General features: G+C 42.3%; 1 long non-coding RNA gene across 1 annotated transcript in view; it reads left to right on the top strand.

The window, feature by feature from the left end:
• The first annotated feature begins 2,647 nt into the window (after window positions 1–2,647).
• Window positions 2,648–26,571, top strand: part of LOC307057748 — a 110,789-nt gene continuing 86,865 nt past the window's right edge. Inside the window, exon 1 of the long non-coding RNA XR_013811071.1 lies at window positions 2,648–2,713. This is a non-coding gene — a long non-coding RNA (uncharacterized lncRNA). The remainder of the gene's footprint in view (window positions 2,714–26,571) is intronic.

The raw sequence follows: 26,571 nt of genomic DNA, 5'->3' as shown, positions 1-26,571 counted from the left end.
AAAATAAAGCACATCCTTAAAATGTGCAGGATGGAGAACAGATTGTTTAGGAGGTAAGGGTCACTTAAGATAGAAAGAATTAAATAGTTGAATAAGAGCAGAGGGCTGGCCAGAGCTTTCACAGCACACCAGGACCTAGGGTTGGTACACCATTTCTTACAGGCTGGTTATTTTACAGCAATTAAAGCTATTTTAAACTGTTTCTTATTACATTTAATTTAATACATTTTAGAAGGAAAAATATTCCTAATACTGAATTTTTTTTTTTTCCATTCAAGTTTTCTTGACACCTGTAGAACACAGCTTAGGATTTAAACTCTTGGAAATTACTATCCTAGAAAGATCTGGTCTGGGGCACTCTGCTTCAGCTCCAGTTTTTCAAGAAGATGAATACTGGTGTTAACTGGCTTTAATTGGAATGGTGAATGGGGTACAGTTTATTCAGTACATGCCGCCCGCATATGTCACATGTGCACTGAGTGGAGATTTAATAGTCTACACTGCTCCTTCTCCTTCTCATCCTTAGCTTACAACTACTGTCAGTGACCAGGAGGTGACGAGGCCCAGCAGCGTGGGGGGCATGGGCAGTGGGGATGGAGCTGCTTTCTTCCACCATCAAGTCTCTGTATATCAGCCTTTAGGAGACTGCGACATCAAAAATGAAGTGCCCACCGTACACAAAAATAAACTCAAAATGGATTAAAGACCTAAATGTAAGGCCAGACACTATCAAACTCTTAGAGGAAAACATAGGCGGAACACTCTATGACATAAATCACAGCAAGGTCCTGTTTGACTCACCTCCTAGAGAAATGGAAATAAAACCAAAAATAAACAAATGGGACCTAATGAAACTTAAAAGCCTTTGCACAGCAAAGGAAACCATAAACAAGACGAAAAGACAACCCTTAGAATGGGAGAAAATACTTGCAAATGAAGCAACTGACAAAGGATTAATCTCCAAAATTTACAAGCAGCTCATGCAGCTCAATATCAAAAAAACAACCCAATCCAAAAATGGGCAGAATACCTAAATAGACATATCTCCAAAGAAGATATACAGGTTGCCAACAAACACATGAAAGATTGCTCAACGTCATTAATCATTAGAGAAATGCAAATCAAAACTACAATGAGGTATCACCTCACACCAGTCAGAATGGCCATCATCAAAAATTCTACAAACAGTAAATACTGGAGAGGGTGTGGAGAAAAGGGAACCCTCTTGCACTGTTGGTGGGAATGTAAATTGATACAGCCACTATAGAGAACAGTATGGAGGTTCCTTAAGAAACTAAAAATAGAACTACCATATGACTGAGCAATCCCACTACTGGGCACATACCCTGAAAAAAACATAATTCAAAAAGAGTCATGTACCACAATGTTCATTGCAGCACTATTTACAATAGCCATGGAAGGATATGGAAGCTACCTAAGTGTCCATTGACAGGTGAATGGATAAAGAAGGTGTGGCACATGTATACAATGGAATATTACTCAGCCATAAAAAGAAACAAAATTGAGTTACTTGTAGTGAGGTGGATGGACCTAGCATCTGTCATACAGAGTGAAGTAAGTCAGAAACAAAAACAAATACCGTATGCTAACACATATATATGGAATCAAAAAAAAAATGGTCATGAAGAACCTAGGGGCAGGACGGGAATAAAGACGCAGACCTACTAGAGAATGGACTTGAGGACACGGGGAGGGGGAAGGGTAAGCTGTGACAAAGTGAGAGAGTGGCATGGACATATATACACTACCAAATGTAAAATAGATAGCTAGTGGGAAGCAGCCGCATAGCACAGGGAGATCAGCTCGGTGCTTTGTGACCACCTAGGGGGTGGGATAGGGAGGGTGGGAGGGAGACGCAAGAGGGAGGAGATATGGGGATATATGTGTATGTAGAGCTGATTCACTTTGTCATAAAGCAGAAACTAACACACCATTGTAAAGCAATTATACTCCAATAAACATGTTAAAAACAAAAACAAAAACAGAACCCTATCATTCAGCAAAACTGATCTTTTTCTATTAAAGCAAGTTGCTAGGATCTGTGCTTTTTCGGGAAAGAAAACTAAGGGGAAAATAACTAGTTAGGGGAAAATTATGTCCTAAACTGCATATGTTACAAAGGAAGTCTTTGTTGTGGAGTTTTAAGGCACAGCTTCCCAAAGGCAAGGGTAATTTTCAAAATAGTTAACAATCAGTACGGCATGGGAATCCAGACATTGAGAATGGATGCCAGCCTTAACTGGTGTGGCTGTACCCATGTGTACAGGCTGGATGTAACCCCTGCCGAAAGGTGAAGCCATTTGAGATGGGAGATGAGCTATTCCTGGGTTTTGGGGCAGAGCCTGCTTGCTGTCCCCCAGTATCCATGACCCCCCTCTTTATAGAATCACTGGAGCCTACTTCACAACTGGAGCGTTTGGCAGCTTTATGGCCATGAGACTAAATTCTGGTTAATTGGAAGTGTGTTACTATGTGATCCTTTCCAGAACCTTCTTGAAGGGACAATATGTGCCCCTCTTACCCTCTCTTTATTTATATCTTTCCCAGTCTGCTGTCCGGAATTTAGATGCCACCATCTTGGACCATAAAGTTGGGTCACACGTGATAGAACAACAAAACAGATGGAGTGCCCCACTTGCCTTCCTGGACGTTTTCCTGAGAGAGAAAGAAACCTCTCTTGTTTAAGCCGCTGGTACTTTGAGCTTCCTGTCATTCTCAGCCAAACCTAATTCTAAGTAATGTAGCAGGTCCGTAACCTGCTAGGAAGATTCAGTTTTATCTTACTTAAAACTCCTAATTAAAAACAAAAAAACAAAAACTCCTAATTATCCTGTGAGCTAGGTATTCTTGTTCTCATTTAATGGGTTAGGAGTCTGAGGTTAAATAAAAATTAAGTAACTTGCCCAAATACACCCAGCTAGAGCCAGCATTTGAATCCATGTCTGATCTTCCTGACATCAGACCCACAAAAGCTTAATCCTTGCTTTAGTAATTCATACGAAACATAGAGAGGGGCATGTGGTGTATGGTTTTGTAACATTCACGCTTTGGCACAGACCCAGTTTTGTGGATTTTTTAAATAGACGTTCGGTTTTTCAGAGAAATTCATTTGTGGCTTTTTGAATGTGACAAACATGTCAACAGGTTTTCAGTCAATAATACTTATCAGAAAAGCTTTTTCTTTTTTTTTAATTCAAAGAAACCTGTGTTGTTCCTCTAATTACCAGTATTTGCTTAATTGTAATTTGCTAATTGGGACATTTCTGTGAAAAGAGAATAGTTCGAAAAGAGATTTGTAGTTCGTTTTCTTTAGTTATGTCTATGTGGAAGAAAATTGGGGATTTTTTAGAATTCTTCTTACTCTGCAGCAACTCTAGACCATTCCCCCATATTTGTTATGTAATAATGTAGAAATTAGGATGACGGTGGAATGAAGGTTACAGGTTATCTGGATGATGACATGGAGGCAGCCTCTGCAGCCAGCATTTTCTTCAGAGTAGATACAGAACAGAGACCTGGGATGGCTGCATGCCGAGCTGCTCCGGGCTGGGCTGGAGTGGGCAGGTTGGCAGCTGATGCCTGGAGGGCAGGTGGGGCCCAGCAGGTCTGGGGAGGCTGGTGAACTGGGTCCAGTGCAAACAACCACTTGGCAGCAGAACCTGCAGCAGAGACAGGAATCTTGACCTGCTGCCCAGGCTCCTGTTGGTGCCCTGGGTGCTGCTCCAAGTTCATTCACTCATCGCAGGGCAGACATTTAATTGGTTCAGAACAGCAATCTCTGAGTGTATTCCTGGGAACACTGGATCTGCAGGATTTGCTGTATAGAAGAGAATTCTGTGGCAAATAAGTTTTGGAAAATGCTGTGTTCTGATAGCTGTCCTGGAAACTCACAGTGCACATGCAGCATATCAAAGTCTAAGACGTTGAGAAATCTATTTAACTTTACAGAGTTTCTGAAACTTACTTGAAAATAGAAATTGTATCTTAAAATTCAATGTCCTGTGGAACCTACTTCATGATTCTTTTCATAAGCAGTTAATAATGGTTTTGGAAGTTGCTGTTTGAGTGGGCTGAGTCCCTGAGGAAATACAAGATTTGACTCTTAACAACATGGGCCTTTTCTTGGTGTCCTGTCTGCTCTTATCTGCCAGGCCATGTTCCTTAAAGTTCAGTGCATCTCTGCTTGTGTATATTTCACGGAAGCAAAAACTTTAATGCCTGAAAGGCCCTTTGAGGTCGTCTAATTCGGCCTCTTCATTTGCTAGTTGAAGAAAGTAGGATTTAGAAAGATTAAGTCACTTGCCAAAGGCTAAACAGCTAATAAATCAGTGAGGATGCTGTGGCCAAGATCTCTTAATGCACCATTAGTCAGTTCCTAGTGGAAATTACTTGAGGTATGTAGTTCCTTACTTTCAAGACTTTTTTAGTGATATCTTTGGATTAGGATGGGAGAAGACCAAAAGAGTGGATGTTTGCTTTCCTGTCAAGGCTTGGGAGAGGTGAAGTGAGCAAAAGAGGGGGCAAGCCCATGGAGGCAGAGATGGAGCTCAGTAAAAGAAGTCCTGCAAAGGAAAGCAAGAGCCCGGCTCAGGAGTGTTCTGAAAAATTATCCTATTTGTGTGGCTGAGAATGACTTAAAATAAGCTGTCTTTTCAAGTTACTTCCATGTGGTTCCTAAGCAATAAACAGATGAACGACTCAGCAGACAATATTGCCGCTATTGTCATATTTTATAGGGTGGCAGCTGCCTTGAGCCCATCAGGAAATGCTCATCAGCTGCCAGAAGTAACACTTGTCTGTTTTTCATGGAGTTAAGGATTTGGAAAGAATGACTTCTGGAAATTGTTTTTCTAACGAGGCCTAGGGTATTGACATCATTAGGGTCCAAATTATTTTGCTTTGATTTAGATTTTCTTTCTTTCGTGGTGAAGTTAGTAGACCCTGAAATTAAATCCTTTATTGCTGTGCGAGGTTCTTTTTCTGTTTTATTTATTAAGTATCAGAATGTCACCTGTCATTAATTTTTGTGGAGTTCATCTTGAGTATTTTTCTTATGTTTTATGAAATGCTATCTTAGTCATACAGTGAAACAACACTATCTTATCTGTTACAACCAAAGCTTTCTGTTTACATGTCCCCTTTTGAAGATGCTACATTCAGAATAAAAGCTGCACATCTGACCTCAAACTGTAAGGATATTAAGTTTTCTTCCTGACAGCCCAGGCAAAGAAAAAGAATCCTAAGACTGTAGCATTGCTGTGTTTCTGTTAAATAAGTCAGGAAAATTCCTGTAATGCCAAACTCTGGGACACAATTTCTAAAGTCTCTAGTCCCTGTTGCAGCCTCTCCTCTCCTGTAAAGAACTGAAAGAGAAGATTTGCTTCAGTAAAAAGAGGCAGTAGCAATCAATATTTATTGAAACTCTGAGAATAAGTTTAAATTGAACCAAACATGCAGAAGATAACAGAATAAGTCTTATTTCTAAAAGTATTAGTTTTCTTCCCATGGCTATAGATCTGATGGCCTTTAACAAGTAATAATGAACATTTATGATTATATATGTATATATGAATTTATCCTAGAGCAATTTTGGGAACCAAGATTTCCCATATACCCCATACATCCCCTGTCCCCAGGCACAGGTCCCCCCATGATCATCCCCCACCAGAGCAGTACATTTGTTACAGTTGATGACCTACAAGGGCAGATCTTAATCACCTGAAGTCTTGATGCTGTACATTCTTTGGGTTCGGACCAATGCATAATGACGGGTATCGCTCATTATAGTATCACATAGAGTATTTTAACCACCCTTAGAATTCTCTGTGCTCCACCTGTTCATCCCCCTGCCCCTGCAGCTCTCGCAACCACTGATCTTTTAACTGTGTCCCTAGTTTTATGTCATATAGTTGGGATCATATGGTGTGTAGCCAGTAACCGTATTTTGAGTCAGACAATTTTTCTCTTATTTATGCTTCAAGGATAATACGTGAGGGCCCAGAGGCTTTTTTTAAGCAGAAAACTTGTCTGATTTTTTTTTTTGTCGAGTGATTCTTGTGAGGATTTTACAATTTGGAGGAAAAAGTTATTCTTTTACACATGAGTATTGATTTTACATCTGTTGAACAGGAGCCAGGGCCTGATGAACACACAGAGCTGCTTTTGCCTCTCCTTTTTCACAGGCTGGCCCCTCTACCTGGTGTGCTCTCTCTCTCACTCCTGGAATGCCTAGTCAACTCTCCTAGACATCTTTGAAAACCTTGTTCCAACAATACCTGCTTGGGAAACCTTATTTGATCCTTTTCCGTCCAGACGGACTTCCGCTAGTGTCTTTGTTCACAGTTTAATTACCACACTTTTTGACTCTAATGTAATTATTGACTTACATGTCTGTCTCCCTAGACGCTGAGTTTTCTGGAGACAGGGCCTGGGTTGTCTTCATGTCTGGAAACTAGTAGGTCTTCAATAATTATTTCTGGAACTGAACTTCTCCACGTAATAAAATTGTGTTTTAGAATTTCTTCTCATTATATCAAAGTGATTTTATCTTTTTGAATTAGAATGAACTCACTATCCAATAGAAAAAATTCATAATAGTATTTTTCTGAATTACTTTTGTGAGTCCAGTGGACTCTTTGGTCATCACAAAAACACCACTGATATTTTATCTTAATATTATGTAAATATCTCTAGATTGTGTGTTGCTAATTCTGTGATAAACCCGAGACTCTGGAGTTTATTTATTTGTTGCAAGGAGATTTAAGAAGAAACTAAGACAAGACCCTTCTGTGCTTTGTAAATATGTCTCTTCAAGTCCTCGTGGTATGACGTATTTTCTTAGATTGAGTTCCCCTGAGAGAGACATGGATGCCTGTGCCTGTAGTTTATTTGCAAGGTGAGGGAAACACCAGAAGCACCAATAGTGTGTTATCAAGCCAGTTACCACAGTGGCCAGCTTTGCTGGGCCTCTGGGAGGCCGACTGAGGAACCTGCCTCACTGGATCCCACCTGAGGGTGTAGAAGCTGGATCAGTCACACATCCGCTCTGGTCAGCCCCTGTTTGAGGGCAGGAGGAGGGTGTTGCCATTCATTTCTACTACTCTTCCTGCCCTGCGGGCGCCCGGTGCATGCATGTGGCACAGCCCTCTGGCGGAGAGGTGCAGTGATGGGCCGGCAGTGGCAGGCATAGCAGGGAGCCCAGAGGAGAAGCCCCTCTGGGGAGTGTGGATGGGGGCAAGTGGTGCCTGGTGCAGACAGAGCCGTGTGGCTGCTTATTTGACAGTTCAGTCCTTTGCATCATGAAATATCCAGATGGAGAGAGAAAGATAACTAAGCACAGTATTTTCTCCTGTTTGAACTAGGATAATTCTTCCTATGGAAGGGAGATTTATGAAAAATCCTTTTGAATGAGTAGGCCTTACAACCCCCTGCTTGAACTTTGGTACCTAACTGCTGCTTCTATCTTTAGATTGCTCTAATTATTATATATAAAGTTCTTCTTTATACTCAGTAGGCGTCTGTCTGATGGTGACTTTGGCCCGTGTTCCCGGTTTTGGAGCAAGGCACAAAGCCCCACTACATACGCTTGTTCTGTACATTCTCACGGAATCTGCAGAAAAAGCCTGGCAGGTGGGTATCATTTACCTCCCTTTTACAGATAAGGCGACTGAGATTTAGCAACTGGAGATCCTCAGTGTTTTTAGAAACGAAATGATTTGCCAGGGTCACGATGTAACAAGTAATGCTGAGTGTCTACAGTGGCCCTTCAGCGGGGGGAAGGGGAGCAGGATGACACTTGATAGAACAAGTTCCAGGATCCTCAGTGCTACACAGAAAATCTACTCTTCATCTCCCTTAATCCAACATATACCTCGAAATAGGGTGGGAGGTAGGGACAGGAAGGTCGCCTTCTTATCATATGCATACCTGCTCCCTTCCTCCTCTTCTCTGAAAATGTCACCGACTTCAGACTGGAGTTTCTTATGGCTGGTTAATTGTAATCTGTTAATTGAGCACTCACTGAGTCTATGTAGGGAAAGCAAATGATATTCAAACCCTGCACATACACATGTATGTTGGGTCTCTGTGCATTGCACAGAGTAAAGACTTAATAAATATTTGCTGACTTCCGAAGTAGCAAGCAGTGGTCTTTGAAACTGGGAAATGGGGTAACTGTAGGAGTGCCTTTCACACACCGTGCACTGGCTGTGTGGCAAAAGGGTCCTGAGGCTGGATTGGATGGAGACAGCATAGCTGGAGTAGTACCTAGTGATCGATGATCAAAAAGGGGAGGTAAAGTCATACAGTAAAAGCCAGGCCGAGTGTTAAGTATGAAGGAAAAAACTATAAATGGGACAAGGGGAGGTAAAGTCAGAGACCAACAGGAATTGGAATTAAGAGTAGATTCCAATGCAAGAAGCCATTCTGGACCAGAGACATAGACCAAGGCATTATAGTAAGGTTAAATCTGGGCAGACCCCCTACCTAGCCTTTCCACTTACAGGAATATACCCTAGAGAAACTTTGGAACATGTGTGTAAAGAGACAAGTGCAGGAAGACACCACTATTTAACTTTTGTGGATGTAGAAATAATAAGTGGTAAAAATATGAAGACATCCATGGATTGATACACACTAAATTTAGAATAGTAGTTTGAGCTGAGCCCATTTTTTCTTGCTGATATGTGATTTAATAGTCCTCAATCATCTTTAGAGGTGACACTGTCTAGGATCCTATTCTCAGTAATAGATATGGGTTTTGGGTTTTGAGTGTGTGCTTGTTTTATTGGCTAATAGGGCTGATAGAAACTGGCAGGTGGGGCTGGAAGGACTAATCTCCCTTTGTCGACCGAGGTGACTGAGAGGCAGGGGTGGAAATCCAGGTTGCTGGTGACGGGACTGAGAATAAGAATCAGGGTTTTCCGACTGCTTGCTCAGTACTCCCTGCACCTCACCGTGTGTCCTCCCTAATGAAGGATCTTTTCTGTAGTTTTATGTCACTGGTACCATGTCCTTAACCCTTTTTGGTACCCTCCATTAGAGCACTTCAGAGGACTCTGGTGCTTTAAGGTATCATTATTAAACCATGGCAATTGCATAGATCATCAAACCTTAGTGCATTTTTCTTCTGTTAAAATATATTAGGGTCAACCCACATTTATTTTTTTCCCTCCGAGGTGTTTTATAAGTTGGCCTCAACATTATGTGGGTCATTTGTTCTGAAAAATCGTTGTAGGATAAATTCTTAAAAGTTGTCCAGTGGTTAAGACTCGCCTTCCAATGCAGGGGGTGCGGGTTCAGTCCCTGGTTGGGGAGCTAAGATCCCACATGCCTCAGGGCCAAAAAACCAAAACATAAAACAGAAACAATATTGTAACAAATTCAATAAAGACTTTAAAATATGGTCCACATCAAAAAATCCCCCCCCAAAATTGTCAATAATTAAATAATTTCAATAGGAAAAATGTTAGTGATCCTAAGCCCTCAAACTGACATCCATTTATACTAACACAACACTACATTCAGTTAGAAACTGACATAACTGCTTCAAGGAGTAGCATAGTTACCATAACATGAGGTAAAAAGACATTATGTTCCCTGTAATATGGCTCTTTGTCCACTTTTCTTGAGCTTTTGTAGCCTCTGTACACAGAGTTTAAGACCACAATCGAAAACAAAAAATACCATGATTCGGTAACAAAATATCTTTTTTAAAAATAAATTTATTTATTTATTTTTGGCTGCATTGGGTCTTCGTTGCTGTGCACTAGTTGAGGCGAGCGGGGGCTACTCTTCATTGCGGTGCAAGGGCTTCTCATTGCGGTGGCTTCTCTTGTTGTGGAGCATGGACTCTAGGCGCGCCAGCTTCAGTAGTTGTGTCATGCGGGCTCAGTAGTTGTGGCTCACAGCTCTAGAGCCTAGGGTCAGTAGTGGTGGCGCACGGGCTTAGTTGCTCCGTGGCATGTGGCATCTTCCCAGACCAGGGCTCAAACCCGTGTCCCCTGCATTGGCAGGCGGATTCTTAACCACTGCGCCACCAGGGAAGTCCTCAGAATATCTCTTAAATTCTGTTTAATGCAAAACAATCAAATAGTATATAGACAAATCAATGGAAACCATGTATTTTTTTTTATTTTTATTTTATTTTTTTTTGCTGTACGCGGGCCTCTCACTGTTGTGGCCTCTCCCGCTGCAGAGCACAGGCTCCGGACGCGCAGGCTCAGCGGCCATGGCTGACGGGCCCAGCCGCTCCGCGGCACATGGGATCCTCCCGGATCGGGGCACGAACCGGCGTCCTTCGCATCGGCGGACTCTCAACCACTGCGCCACCAGGGAAGCCCCGAAACCATGTATTTTTGAAGGTTAAATGCCTGAAGTTATCAGTGTAGTGAACTAACAAACCCCAAGTATTGTGAAATGAGAACTTACAGACAACATGCTGCAGCTCTAAAACCACAGTGATGTCCACTGGGTACTTTGGTCCTTTGGTTTGGTGTGCAGCTGGCCTTCAGGTGCTCCATATACAAATACATAGTAGTAGTACTTAAATGCTGAGAAATGCCGCATACCGAAAATTGGGGTGTTGAAAGAAACTGCCTGTCAAGCTGAGATGTCTTATTTCAGCTGGGAGTATGGGTGTATTTGAAATGGAAACAGGTAGAGGGTGTGTGTGTGTGTGTGTGTGTGTGTGTGTGTGTGTGTGTGTTTGAAATGGAAACAGGTAGAGGGTGTGAGTGTATTTGAAATGGAAACAGGTAGAGGGTGTGTGTGTGTGTGTGTGTGTGTGTGTGTGTGTGTGTGTGTGTGTGTGTGTGTGTGGTGGCCAGGTTAATTGAAAAAAGAAGAAAACCGGTTTGTTACAATTTCTTAAAGGTGTACATGCAAGTAAACCCCTCTTTCCCTTTCTCCTTTCTCCTCAGCTCTGAGACTTATCATTTAGTTTTAATTTTATTCACAGCCACTGAGCTTTTACTTCTTATAATTTGTTACACCTTTTTGTAGCATAGAATGAGTAATTGATATATTGCTTAGCTAGCTTGTAATCAGTGGTGAATAATGTTCAACATCCTATTTGTAGAGAATGATCATCCTTTAGTATTCTGTAGTCTTCTGCTGTTACAGGTGTGCTTAAAATTTAGATGACTGCTTCTAACCAAAGAAGTCATCCCTTAGCTGACTCTGCCTGGAAAAGCTGAAATATATCATTGGGATATTTCTAGTTCATTCAGTGTTAATACTCCTCTGATGCCTAAAATAGTTTCGGGTGTAGTTCTGTCTGCACTCGAGGAATGGTGGTCTTTATAATTTGATTTAGTAGTAACAGTAAATTTTTAGGACATGAACTTTACAAAAGTAAAAAAAATTATTCCACATATTTTTGTAGTAACATTTTCTATTTCATGAGGATGACTGGAAAACTCATTTGACATTTTTTCAAACACACTAGTCAGGAAGTGGTGCTCTCAAATTTCTTTCCCTTTTTTTCTCCCTTTTGTCAGCAGGTGGCGTCTTACTGTTTCCTATCTCTTTTCCTCTTTCTTTTCCTTTTTATTCCTTTCCTTCCTCCCCGCCCCCCTTGGCAAACATTTGTCACAAGAATGGATGCTGTTATTTAAAAAAGTCTGACTGTGACATGTTGTCTTTTCAAAAGGACAAGAAGGAAATGAAACAGGTTTTCATTGCTTAAGGCATAATACAACTGGTTAATTTTCTCTGCCAACATATCCTTTAGAAGCAGATGTTGCATTTAAGTTTGGCTTTGTAATTCTATTATGTTGCTTTGCATGTAGATGGCTCCTCTTTTCTCTTTTAGGTAGATGGGCACCTTTTGTTAATTTTTACCTTTTTTTAAATACTAGGCTATTTTCCAAAGAAAAATTCTTTGATGTACAGATAAATAGATTAAAATACATTTGTGCTTAGTTTTGGGAGTAAAACTGGTAACAGTGATTTGGGCTAGTCATTGTGAATATGAAGTACCCATAAAGACTTATGATCGGGTAGAAAACATATACAACTTAGTGAAAGATTGTTAATGACTGGAATAGGATTTAATTAATATGTATTATAAAACCAGACTGCATGTGGGACAGTGTGTCTGAGTTAATTAAATATTCTAAGGAGTACTACAAACCCCACACCCCTTATCCCTTTTCCTGTCCTTTCTCCATCACTAAATAGTTATTAAATGTTTCCAGAATGAATATTACATAAAAAACAAGTATATGGCATTGTCTTTGCTGTCAAGGATACAAACTTATTGAATGTAATTTGTTAGTCCACTTTCCTGCTTTAGGAGGAATATTAGGGTAAGCTCATTTAATCTTTGACATACTATTACCTCTCATCTCTGCTTGTCTAAATCCAAGTTTCAGGTCTGCCATATTCTTCATGATTATCTTAATTCTCCCCCCACCCCCTCCACTTACCTGCTCCACCTCCAAAAACAGTGGTCTCACACTCCTCTGAACATCCTTCATGTTTATGTAAACTCTTTTCTTGGCCTCGTTACTTACTACTTTGTAGTATAGTTACTTACAGTTGCTGAACTTAAAGCATCTTGATTCTCAGTAGTTCTCAGCACAATATCCTGCATAGAAATGCTTTTCATTAAGTGATTTACTGAATGCTTATTGGATATTAACTTTATAAGTGCATGGGCTTTTAGAGTCAGTCATACCTGGGTTTGAAACTCAGCTCTGTGATTTTGGCCAAGCCTTAACCTCTCTGAATTTCAGTTTTCTCATCTGCAAGCTGGGGCTGATAAGGACTACTTGATAGAGATGTTGTTCAGATAAAAACCAATGTTGTAGGTAAAACACAGTGCCTGGGACATAGTAGCTGCTCAGTAAATCTTGGTGTGTGTCCACGTGTCCTCCCAGGACATACACTCATATATACATACACGCATGGTGTATGTGCAAGATGCTGGGCACTAGAAGAAAGTCAGAACCATACAGGTCCTATGCCCATGTTGCTTAAAGAGAAAATAAAGCCATGCAGGTAGAAAACGATGGTGCTATTGGGACATTAGAGACAGAGTGCCGTGGGAGTTCACGCCTTTCTCCCCGAGAAGAATGGATATGGTTTGTGGAAAGTTTCAATACAAAAGGTGGCAATTGTGCAGAAAGTAAAAGAATGGGTAGGGCTTGAATGGGTGGAGCTGGAGTCTAGAGCAGTAGATAAATATTTTAAAAGGTGTGTCTTTTCAAAAACTATTGTTGTGCAGTAGAACTTTCTGGTCAAAGACTGAGATTGGAGATGGATATCCCTACTGATCTGCAAATAGTTTTCTTAGAAACTTGCCAAGTGCCTATGTGTGTTCTCAGATGGCCTATTCTTTTTGGTTCAGGTATGGTAGTTGCTACCAAGAATGTTGGAAATGATAAAATAGCTTGGCAGCAACTTCACTAGTACTCTAGCTTTGGTATTTTATAGTGCTACATTGGGCATATTACCCATGGATGTGGAGAAGGAGAAATTAACTTGGTGACTGTCCCTAAAGAGGTGTGTGGTTCACCCCTCTCCTTTTCCTCAACCCCTGCTTAGCTCTGCTGCTCCAAGGAGAACCTGCAGGAGCTGGAGGGGGTGCTGCACTGCCACTGGGGGTGCAAGAGAGGATGTTAAACCCATCTACTCTAGAGCTATACAATAGATGAGAAATTTCTGTATAGAAATATGTTTAGCAGAAATTGCATTTGAGGACAGGCACTTCTTTGGAATTGGCAGGTGGCTGATGTATCTTATATAAAGTAATGAGGTTCCACTGACCTGTGGCCAGGAAGGGGCTGGTCTCTCCTGGCCAGTCACCTTTCTTTCCCCCACCTTCAAATGCTCTCCATTTCTTTTACTGTTTAAATAGGAAATCAAGGTGCTAGAATCCCCCAGGGTTATGGGTATGAAGGTTGTGGGCGTGTGAATGGGTCAGGGCTCTGCCCTTCATGGGACCCTAACCCTTTCCTCTCCCAGTTTTGGAGAAATCATCCCCAATGGTTAACTCCCTTTTTCAAGACCACAAGCCCCCAACCTTCATACCCATAGCACTGGAGAATATTCTAGCACTTAATTCCTTTTGTCCCCACTTTAAGAACGCAAAGGTTTTCCAGGGTAGTCTACCGCATACCTGGAGAATTCTCTTTTGTTCTAAAACTCCAGCCAAAAAAAATGTGTTTACAGCTGCTAACATTTATTGTGTACTTACTTGGAGTCAGATGCTTTTCCAGAAGACCATTAAGTATCTTCATTTTAATATACCTAACAACCCTGGAAGATATAATTCCCATTTTAATATCTAAGTAAATTGTGGCTTATGGGGTTTGACCAAGGCGCCTGCAGCTAGTGAGTAGAAGAATCTGAATATGACCTTAGGTCTTTGATTACTAAACTGTGGAAGGTAGGTGCTGAGTTCTCACTTTGCCAATGACTGTTTCATCTTGGGTATGTTTCTTAAGTGTATTTCCTTATCTTAAGAAAAATCAGTGTAGTAGAGTAGTTACATTCCAAAGTATCCTTCTGTGTAAAAAAAATCTGTGATCCTACTGAGTGCTGTTTTACTTCCAATCTTTTCCAGCAAGAAGAATGATTTTGAAATTGTAAAGTGTACAGAACTGCAGCAGTGTCTTGGGAAGTGTAGCTCAGTGTGGAGGAGATAGCCAGTGATGACTGTTATAAATTGGTGGTTCTCAAACTCTCTAGTTTGCTGAAGGAACTTGCATATATCTCAAAAGACCTCAGTGTTTACTAAATGTTGACACATCATACAGAATTTAAAAGGGGTTGAAGACAGGAGAAAAACAACCTTTTTCCAAATTTTAAATAAAGCAAGAGGTTCTAGAAACCAAATGCATGCTCTGGCTATTGATCACCAACGAAACATAGAGTTAAATAGATGATTTGTGAACTTTTTGAAAAGTATATGGTATTAGTAGGTCCAGTGTGAGTTCACTAAAGGACAAATAATATAAAACTAACTTTGTTTCCTTTTGTGAAAAAGTTCACATGTTGTTGACTTGTTTTGTCTTGGTTTTACTGAAGCATTTGACCAAAAATTCTATGAAGACAGTTATGTGCTGATTAGATCAGTGGTTTCCTTTTTATCCCCCCTCCCCGCTCCTGCCCTGCTTCCCCACCCCTTGCCATATTCTCACCTCACTTTATGCCTATCCAAAGGGAACTACTGAGAAAAGAGCCCAGGAAAAACCATATGGTAAAAAAGCTCATCCAGGTCTACTGCAGCCGCTCCCTAGACTGGGATTTGAGAAAAACTAACAGACGTTTTCAAACTTTTGCGGGGGCAGGGAGCCCTTTCATCAAATGAAATGAAACTCTACCATATAAAACAGATAAAGTGACATTTCCTAGTACTATAAATTTTTTTGGAGTTTACATTTATAATGTTTACTGAAGAGTCAGCAAGAGTAATGAAGCTCTTAAGATATAATGAAACTCTTTAAAAAATCTGGTGTTGATGATAACTGTATAATAATAGCTGTATTCACGTTATCAGCTGTGTTTAATAAACATATACTTTGCTTTAAATGCATCATATATTTTTTAAAAAATCTGTTCTCATAGATAATTACTTGCAAATTATAACGAGAGTTCTTTGTTTTTGTTTTGTTTTTAAATAACTTGCCTTGGGATCCCAGGATGTTTTTCAATTCAACCAATCTAAGGTAGGGAATATTTGTTTCAAAATCGTAACCCTGTAACTAAACGTAAGGAAACAATAGCTCACATTCCTTATCATAAATCTAAAGTCATACAGGAAACATCTAATTCTTAGAATAAATATTTACCCGCTCTCAAGTAGGGTATTATCACAAAGGACTTTCTACTGTGATGAAAGCAAGGCCGACCAGATGCCCCCGGTGCCCCGCCCGCATTTAAGGGCAGCCGACACTGGGGTGCGGTTTGTATTCATGTGCTTACTTGAACAACCTCTTGAGAGCAGACTGTGCACACAGTATTTTTCACACAACCGGGTGGAGCTACAGCTTCCCTTCCCAGTGTCACACTTACAAGGAGTCCACATGTGCACATGGAGGTGGCAGGGGAGCCTGCTACGGGGATCGCCTGGATCTCCCAGACGGGATCTTTGGCACACGATGCTGTGTGTCCGCAGTGGGTGAGAAGCTTGCGTATGAACCATTTCAGTGTCATTTAAAAAAAATTACAGCTTTTAAAATACCTAAAATGTATTTGAACATTAGAAACAGATGGTGGTGTATCCTTGGAGCATTTCCATAGTAGTCTTTTTAAAAACATTAGTCTGATATTGACTGGATGCTGATTATGTTAGGAAAAATGTTTGGTTCCCTGTGGAATACGGAGATAGAGCTGGGGACAGCCAGGTAGTGCAGATGAGAAAAATACAACAATTCAGGAAGTGCATTTATGCACACAAAAGAAAGAGCAAAGTAACTTTGAGTACAAAGTGGGGCATGACCTCTTCTGGCCAGGAACACAGGGAAGGGTTCCTGGAATAAAAGACATTTGTGGAGGCCCTTGAGGACATACAGGACTTGGGTATGAGAATATTAAGGAGAAGAGATGTTGTTCTAGGGCACCACATCTTTTGGGAAAGTGTAATTGTAGAGGAAGATGATGTAGATATCACTACCCTCTTAGATTACCTTCTTCATTAATAAATTAGCCCTATATACATTTAAAAATATAATCCATTCTTAATAAATTCAAAGAGAGATCCTTTTTATATATTTAAATATGCCTGGGGTTTCTTTCAATGTCATTACTGTGAGACAGTGATTTACTTGTTCTTTAGACCTTTCCAGTGATACTTTGCCCAACCTGGCTGCCACTTTAAGACCTACCTGCATCATAAATGTGCCCTAAAACTGACCTCTGCAAGAATTATAGCCATTCATTTGTTCAGTTGTTCACCCACGCTGGTATATTGAACAACTGTTAATGTGCCAGGTCCTGGAGAGTTCTAGGCACCCAGCAGTGAACAGGTCCAAACTGGACAGGTGGATTGGATGCCTGGAAACCACCTGAAGTTCTTATCATTAAACTTACCATTAAAAAGATAACAGTGCAGCTTTCGCTACAAACTGATAACAGCATAAAGAGTACACCTCCCAGAGCTTTTACATTTTAACAGGGATCAAAGCTTTGCTTCGAACTGCTTCTAATCAGGCAGCGTGTAAGGGGAATTGTGGTTTGAGCTCTGGGACTTTTCCAGCTTATATGGCTTTTTTGAGCAGCAGGGTTAAAGGTGGGGACTGGCTCTGATAATATTCCTCCCAGAAAAGTAGCTTAAAGAAAGCCCTACTGCACAGGGAAAATCAGTTAGATATCCCATAATGGAACAGAGCTCTTGTTACAATTTTGCCTTTTGGGGGTGCCAGAGAGCCGAACACAGAGAAGGAAGGAGTATAGTACAGGGCAGGTGCACAGGGTGCCCTGCTGTTGGTAGCTGGGCAAGTCACTTACCCTCTGGATGCAGCTATAAATAGGGATAATAATGATAATAGTACCCACCTCAAAGAATTGTTGAAGGTCAAATAAGTTAATATATACAGAGCATTTAGAATTGTGCTTGCCATAGAGTGTAAGCATTATATTAAAGTTACCTATTATTTCTTTTAGCTATGCGTTTTGGCAGTTCGTTGATTTTCTGAGAACATATAAGAGATACCCAGTAAGAGTGGATAAGAAGATAGTTCAAGTGAGGATGGATAATTCCTTCTTTCCCCGCCTCCTATTCCACAGACCCTAGAGTTGTTTGTTTTGTGAGGTAGTAACATCATATTTGAATGTATGACCTTGAAAAATTATGATTAAGTAGTTCTGGGCAAAGCTCTAGTGGTTGGAAAATAAGTCAGGCCTCCCACACATACCTGCTCAGCCAAGAATTTGTTTGCCCCAGGAACCGTGGGTGGGCGGGAATGGAAGCAAGCACACACCCGGGCTTATGTGAACTCTCTGTTCTGGCTTGAGACTGTGGTGTCACCCTTCTTCCTCCGCTCACCAGTGCTTTCTGGTCATTTCTCTTCATTCTCAATTCTAGAGAAACAAATATTTTTATTTTTTTAAAAATGCTTTTCTCTCTCTCCTTTCCCCGACTCCAGGGAACTTCCACCCTGCCCCCCCACCCCCCACCTTCCTGCTTGTTTGTTCGCTGAAGTTTGGGTCTTTATTTGTCCCTTGGTATTGCACTTGTGCAAATTTCTCCCAAGCCCAGGAAGGCAACATGCAGCGTAAGATGACGAACTGTAGGGCTCCCTGCATGGATCCCGAGTTTCAGGGTCTGGGACAAGGCCCTCTAGAAATGTCCTGGAATTTTCTGTTAGTTCTTGTAACCAGGGATAGAGGCCCCCCTGCCTTTGCACTGGGGCATATCACAGGTACTCCTGAAGGCTGTCTCCTGTCTGTATCCTGGGGAGACTGGTGAGGGGTTTTTCCACACAGCACTGCAGAGAGGGGCTTGTTTTCCCGTTCCTGTGAAGCGCGCCACATCGGGACATGTGGTCTGCGTGACCTTCAGTTATTCCTGGCTTGGTTCGTGTTTTTATTGTTAGCCTATTTAGCCTTCAATCCCATTGTCCTAGTTAAGTCCTGTCATTAGAGCAGGTGTGTTCTTTTTCTGAGTGTGAGAGGGGGCCTGTTTCGGGGCCTACCCTGGAGGAGGCATCCTGGGAGAGGGTGGCAAGAGGCCTCTCAGGCCTCGGGAAATCTCCTTGGTGGGAGCTAAGCTTAGAAAGTTACTTAACCTCTCTGAGCCTACGTACTCACACCTCCCATCCATTTAAATCTACCCATGGGTTGTTCTAAAGGTGAACATTGGGGACTTCCCTGGTGGTCCAGTGGTAGAGAATCCGCCTTCCAATGCAGGGGACTCGGGTTCGATCCCTGGTCAGGGAACTAAGATCCCACATGCTGCAGGGCAACTAAGCCTGCGTGCCACAGCTACTGAGCCTGCGCGCCTCAACTAGAGAGAAGCCTGGGCGCCACAACCAAAGATCCCTCATGCTGCAGCTAAGACCCGACACAGCCATACATACATACATAAACAAACAAACAAACTTTGAATAAATAAATAAAAGGTGAAGGTGAAACCGTGTGGGATGTAGGCAGCCCTCAGTAACGGCTCCTTTCCCTCCATTTCTTTGTTGGACTATGGAACCCAGGCTTATTGTGGGGATAGTAGGTATTCGGCAGATTCTTCCTAATGACCTGACCAGGTGTCAGGATGGGAGACTGATATTTGGGGGGCCTTTGCCCTTCAGTCAGGGCCTAGGTGGGTCTTCCTGAAAGAAGCATCCTTCTCCCTCGTGGCCGGCTGAGGAATTGGAGCAGGGGTCGGGCCGCAAAAACCCACTTTGAACTTTGCCACTTTATTTCCCCTCTAGTTTGCTCAGATATAAGGAAGAACTGGCAAAATTAAAAATAAAAAAGACTTTGTTTTGAAAATTCTACTCTATTGACAAACAGCCTCAGATCACGAGTAACCACCAGACATCCTGTTCCTCAGCATGTTTGCTGGTCGTTCCTGGGGCAGCCGCCCTGCTCGGGTGTTGGCTGTGCTCAGGGCTCTGCACGGGCATTTTTCACCTTGAAGCATATCCGTGTCCTCTGTTACTCAGCCCAGGCCACCTCTTACTGCCACTGTAAAACCTGTAGGATGAAAAGAAATCAATATGATCAAAGCTGCATCTGGCCAGTCTGTTGCACCATCCTGCCCTTTTCCATTTTACAAATCTAGCATTTTTTTTGGTAAAAAGATATGCTAATATAAGTTTATCGATTGTATGACTTGATGTTAGGCCAGAAGACTTCTGCTGTCCTCTGAAATACATATATATCTCAAAGCTATTTTTTTAAGTCTCATGAAGTGCAATAAAGATTTCATTCAGTCCTAGGGGCTTCCCTGGTGGCGCAGTGGTTAAGAATCCGCCTGCCAATGCAGGGGACACGGGTTCGAGCCCTGGTCCGGGAAGATCCCACATGCCACGGAGCAGCTAAGCCCGTGAGCCACAACTACTGAGCCCATGCGCCGCAACTACTGAAGCCCGTGTGCCTAGAGCCCGTGCTCCGCAACAAAAGCCACCGCAATGAGATGCCCGCGCACTGCAACAAAAAGTAGCCCATGTTCACCGCAACTAGAGAAAGCCTGCGCACTGCAGTGAAGACCAGACGCAGCCATAAATAAATAAATAAATAAATTTATTAAAAAAAAAAAAAGATTTCACTCACTCCTAGACTAACGTTCTCATGGAGACGATTAACTGTGCCTCCCTCTATAAAAAGGAAACAGGGCAGCAGTTCATATGCAGATACCCCACCACCCACTGCGAGGAGGTCAGCATCCTCCTCAGCCTTGCCCCACAGCCACGGGAATTGGCTGGGTGGGTGCCCACAGAGCCCAGACCCGTTCTGTTGCCACCCAGGGCAGCAGCACGGGAAAGAAGGTGGGACTTAAGGAAGCGGGCTGTGCGGGAGGCAAGGGTGGCGGTGTGTTCATAGTCGTCTGTGGGGGGAAGATGTTGGGGCTGATGCAGAGCCAGGCTCTGGCGGACAGTTTTCTGGTCTCAGGTGTGGGTTCACCTGTCGTCATCTGTTCTTTGGGAAGGGTGCTGGTGCGGTTTATAGAAATCCTCCCAAAGAGTAATTATGGTCATTAGCAATGGTTCTGTAGTTCCCAGATGTATTCACCTGCCTGTCACTGCCCTGTCAGTCCCCTGAGGCCATCAGAACGGCCCTTCACATACTCGTCATGTTTTGAGAATTGCCGCTGGTGGTGTACAGAGCAGATTAATTGGGTGTAGATGCTTAGGAAGACAAGAACTGATGGTAAAGGCTTGCATGAATTAGGAAAAGTTTGAAGACAGAGTTTTGTTTCTGGTATGCAGAGTTTTAGCATAAAGGCTTACAAAGTATCGCCAGGGTCTTTTGCCAGTAGTGGCCCTGTACTTGCTTTAGTGATATACTTATTCCAAACTTGGGGGAAATGCCATGGATGCATTTTCTGCAGGCTTCCCAGTAACTATGGAAGATTTTTTTTTAATATTTTTTAAACTTTTGGGAAAATTATTTGTATTATTAAATAGCATAGTAAATACGTGTATTTAGATACATAAATAAAAGCAAAATATTGGGACTGTTTCTAAACAGCTATTAACAATAATTAGATCAAAACATACCTAAAATGATAAACCTTAAAGCCACAGTAATTCATGTCTTTCTATGTAGAAAAGGTTCATTCAAATTAACTTCTCTCCCAATGTCAGAATTCCTTCTGCAACGTGCCTAAGATGTGATAATTTTTTTTTTTGCGGTACACGGACCTCTCACTGCTGTGGCCTCTCCCGTTGCGGAGCACAGGCTCCGGACATGCAGGCTCAGCGGCCATGGCTCACGGGCACAGCCGCTCCGCGGCATGTGGGATCTTCCCGGACCGGGGCACGAACCCGTGTCCCCTCCATGGGCAGGCGGACTCGCAACCACTGCGCCACCAGGGAAGCCCAAGATGTGATAATTTAGGCATCATCTTCTTTCTCTTTACTTCCCTCCTCTCCTCTTCCTTCCTTCACCTTCCAGCTGATGCGTGCTGTGTCCAGCTCACTATGGCAGGCACTGCAGATACACAGGTAAATACTCATGACCCCTCCCTCAGAGGCCTCCCAGTCTAAAAGTATGTACAGCAGGATGAGGATGTGCAGGGAGGAGGCGTGTGAGGTTACCTGGGTGAGCGGCCCACTCTCAGCCTGTTTGGAGGAAGAGAGACAGCATACGATTCACAGAAGTTATGTAGAAGCTGAGATTTCAAGCCTGAAAGGGTGGCCTAGAAATGAAAAAGCATCCCAGGCATGGTACTTGTGTGAGAGTCGTGAAGGCATGTTTGGGGAATGGCATGCAGTCTGGCATAGCGGTGGTGCTTGATGCTGGGGAGGAGGAGGGTAGCAGGATGAGGCTGTCTCAGCAGTGATGGGAGCTCACCGCTTTGCAAAAAAAAAATAATAATAAATAAAGAAAAATTGTTCTCTGGCTGAGAACTGTATTTTGTTAGAAAGTGTTTCCTTGTATTGTGCCAAGTCTGTCTCCTTTTCTGTTTTACCTTTGAGTTCAAGCCGCAGGAGCAGCCCAGAATGAGCCTGTCTGCTCTTTGCCACCTGCCTTTATGTGTAAGTGGTGTTTTGCTTCTTTAAGTCTTGCCCCAGGCTGTGTATACCTTTGTCCTTCTTAATAGGTTTTGGTTAGTCGTTTGTTTCCTTAACATAACCCAATGATAATTCCAGTTGGTCCTTTTAGAATCTACAAACAGTTGATTGTGATTGCCTAGATTGATCTCACAGATCTCCAAAGCAGCTGTTGCTGCTGTTGCTGCTGTACCCTCTTGTCTGTCGGCCTCGTTTCTGCCAGGTTCCTCCCTCTGTGGTTTCACAGGATCCCAGAGGGCAGGAAGCAATCAGAGGTGTTAGTCCAGCATCTCCTCCACTTCTTCCCCACCACACCATTTCCTTTTGGTCACCTTATGGCTTTAGAGAAACAAAAAGTAGGCCTTTCTCACACATATGCCGGGGATCCTTGTCCTAGAGGAACAGTATTTTTCTTTACAATCTTATAACTATTATGTTTTACTTGAGAGGCAAACTAAGAAAGAAATATGTACCTGTGAAATGCTAATAAAAATTAATTAGGATTGAACTAAAATAGCTTAGAAGTTAAGGGTTGAGAGAGGCATGTTAAAGCTCAGGTTACATTTTCACATGAATTATCTGTAATTTGGAAATATCAGTTATGTTCTGAATGAGAGATTTGGCCATGTGTGTAATATGAGACCCCTCTGTCTGAAAGTGCAGGGTTTGGGTGGGTTCTAGAGAGAGATTCTCAAAGCCTATTTGTTGATGGCAGCCGGTAATGTCGGTACCTGTAAGCAATCATTAGTCGACCACTCTTAACCCCTTGATAAAAATTCTGTACTTTCCAAGCCAGTGCCAGTGCCATGGTTGTCTATGGATTATCCTCTTTACAAAAAAAGGACGAGATGGAAAAGGTTCAGTAATTTTGGTTCTTTCACACCCTCACCTAGTGCTGTAGCCGGGAGCTTACCCTATAGCCGTGATCGTTTGTGCGAACCATTCTTCCATGTGGGGAAAGGATGAGTGAAGAAAAGGGAGAATAAAAAGAAAACCATATGTGGTTGCTCAAGTAGAAGTTTCAGATCTAATCAGTTAGCTAAGTATGCCCCAGAAGAGACTGTTTGCTTATTGCTGGGATTCAAGTATCCTACGCCGTGGAGGGCAAATTCTTATTTTTAATGTAAGAGTAAGAAAACAATTAGTCTTCAGTGCAGTAGTTTCAGTCTCCATCAGTGGTACTTATCGAGGGAATAGTAGGGAGAGGGGAAGGAGGGAGGATAATAAATATTCTACCCCTGTGTACTCAAATGGTGGTCCATAGACCGGCGGCAGCAGCATCACCAGAGAGCCTACTAGAAATGCAGAGTCTCAAGCCCCAACCCAGCGCTTCTGAATCAGAATCTGCATTTTAACAGACCCCCTGGCAATTCCTGTGCACATTGAAGTTTGAGAAGGACTGCTCTGGTGGGTGATGACAGTAACTAATTCACCATGAGCGATTTACCTGTCTTAGCACACTTTGAGAAAAGCTGAACAAATAAGGCATATCTGCCAAAAGTATTAAATGTTGAGAATCAGAGTTTAATTTTGTTTGTCACGGTTGACTAAACAGCAAATCCTGTTTAGGGGAGGACGGGGTTCTGTTTACTGCACAGATGATGTGCCCCATGGCTTGGATAGCAAGTGAAGAGCTGCTTCCCTGCCCTAGAGTGGAATTGTTTCCATGACGACAGGGAGAGCTGTGATCTCCCCCTACCTCCCCCCCACCCCATTAACCAACAGAGCAGAGAATTAAAAGAATACTTTAAATTTTTTTATTTTTAGAATTCGTCGTGTCCGTTTTTTACATCATGTTATCATCATGGGTTTCTCAGGGGAAAAGACTGTGCAGAAAAGCGTAGCTTCCTCAGTGATGTGCAAACATTCCTTCTGGGCTAAGCTCAAACTGGCACAGCTGACAAAGGTCAGCGTAGGACCATGTTGGCCTAAGCCTGATTTTAAGAAGAATACTTGTGTTTGGTGTTTATCCTGCTGTACATCAACAGATCTTCAGGTGGAAAATCTTCATGTTAAATAGTCATTAACTCCCATGGCCACATGTATTCAATGATCTTTCTCCTCACTTAGAGGAGCCTTTTATTTTCAGAGTAAACGAAAAATGCTAATACATAGTGGTGACCAGTGTCACAAGTACTTGAATATTCAATTCTTTTGTAATGTGATGTGATGATGTTTTTGTCTGTTCGATCTTTTCCACTGTCTGTGATGATCATATATTACTTCTTCATAGCTAAAAATCCACTAAGTTTTCTTTTATAAAAGTAATAATTGAAACAAAAAAAAACCCTTTAGTGATAAAAAGATTGACTGCTAAAATCAGCCATTAAATGAGTTGGAGCTAATCCTAGGGTATTTTCTTAAAGTTTCATGAAGAATCTGTCAGCTTTTTAGAAGCACTGCTGTGCGTCACTGCTGCACTCCAGTCCAAGCCCCTGTAATTTCTTGCCTGGGCTGTTTCAGAAGCCTAATAACTGGTCTTGCTGCTCCCTCCCTTGTTCTCACTTCAGTCTGTTCTCAACACAGCAGCCAGATCATGTTTGCCTCTGCCCCAAACACCTCTGTTGCATTGCAGGGCCCTCAAAATAAAAGCCAAAGACCTTTGGGTACCCTAACAAGGTCACTGTTTACCTCTCTGACCCCACATCCTACTACTGTCTCCCATGCATGCCCCGGGTCAGACAGGCCACACTTCTGTCTCAGGGCCTTTGCACTTGCTGATCCTCTGTCTGGAACTGTCTTTCCCAAGATGTCTACATGACTCTTTTCCAAAAGAGGTCATGCTCTCTGTTCATATGTCAGTTTCTCAGTGAGGCGTTCCTTGACCATCCTATTTAAAATTTAACACCCCCCCAACCTATTTTACATTTTACAAGCATACCTCATTGGATTGCACTTTGCTTTATTGCATTTTGCTTTATTGTGCTTTGCAAATGTTGTCTTTTTACAAATTGAACGTTTCTGGCAACTCTGTGTGAGATGATGGTTAGCATTTTATTGCAATAAGGAATTTTTAAATTAAAGTATGTATGTTGTTTTTTTTTTAGACATAATGCTGTTGCGCACTTAATAGACTACAGTATAGTGTAAGCATAACTTCTGTATTCAGTGGGAAACCAAAAAATGTGTGTGACTTGCTTTATTGAGGTCTGGAACCAGACCTGCAATGTCTCCAAGGTATACCTGTACTTAACATATGTTCACCGTTTGTCTCCTCTTAGAACTTTACCTCCTTGAGAAGCAGAGGTTTTGTCTTGTTCATTTTGTGTCCACAGCACCTAGAACCATGCCTGGCTTATTCAGGTGCACGCTGTTTGTTGAATGAGTGAGTGAAGTTGGCCCTTTCTAGCCCCCGATGACTAGATGTGAATGTAGAGTCAAGGGCATTGTGGAACTTCTTCCTATCAGTTTTGTTCTCATTTTCATTACATAAGAGGACTGAAATGTTAGAACATCTTTAAAGTGTAAACCACGGCTGTGAGCCATTTAAAACATTCTGTGCGGCGAGTTAGGAAATGTCGATTAGTTGTTGATTTGTAAGGCAAATAGGAGAATGACACAGTCAGTACACACCAGGTCTCCTGTGTGCCGTGTGTGCAGAGTCAGGCCCCAGGGACAGGAGGAGGTGCAGTGTATGGGGCCTCCTTCAGAGAGCTGCACACTTCGTTGCTGTCGGCCCCGTAGTCGTGGAGGCATCCCACAGCAAACTCAAAGCCTTCCATGCCCCCCTCCGAGGACCACTGCTTTGGGTGCTTGTGCACATGTGTGCGTGTTTATTTATTTGTTTTCCAGTGTTGTCTCAGCAAGGGTTTCCTTTGGCCGCAATTTATGTTTTCCTTTTTGTTTATAGTGTTTCTTAGTAGCCCACTGCTACAAGTCCTGTCTGCAGAGGTGCTACTCAAATGTATCTTGAACTTTGTGCCGTTTCTCTTTTAGTATCTTAAGATTTATTTTGGCTATGGAAGCCTAGGAAACAGTAAAGTTACGGAAGTGAGTTAGACAATGCCCATCTAATTATTGACCCCCCCAGGGGCAGGACACATCAGGGAGGATGGAGCCCATTCAGGAAAGCCATATGGTCTGCCTGGCAAAATAATCCCTGTTTTGGCGACGGATGCAGCGGGTTCTAACGGCCCAAAGCCATCATTCATTCATTAAGATATCTCTTGAGTGTCCACTGTTGTGGGACATGCTAATAAAATGAGCACAGTATTCACCTTTATGGAGCATCTTACAGTCTAGTGAGAGAAATAAACGTAAATTAAATAATCACATAAATGTGTAATTATAAACGGTAGTAAGTGCTACAACGGAGAAGATCAAGATGCTGTGGGAGCTTAAGATAAGGGAGTGTCGTTGTCTGGGGTCGTGTGACATATGAGCTAGGAGC

Source organism: Hyperoodon ampullatus, assembly GCF_949752795.1.
Source record: "Hyperoodon ampullatus genome assembly, chromosome: 9".
Lineage (NCBI taxonomy): Eukaryota > Metazoa > Chordata > Mammalia > Artiodactyla > Ziphiidae > Hyperoodon > Hyperoodon ampullatus.
Note: the sequence above shows the minus strand (reverse complement) of the source record. Positions and strands in the feature narration are given on the sequence as shown.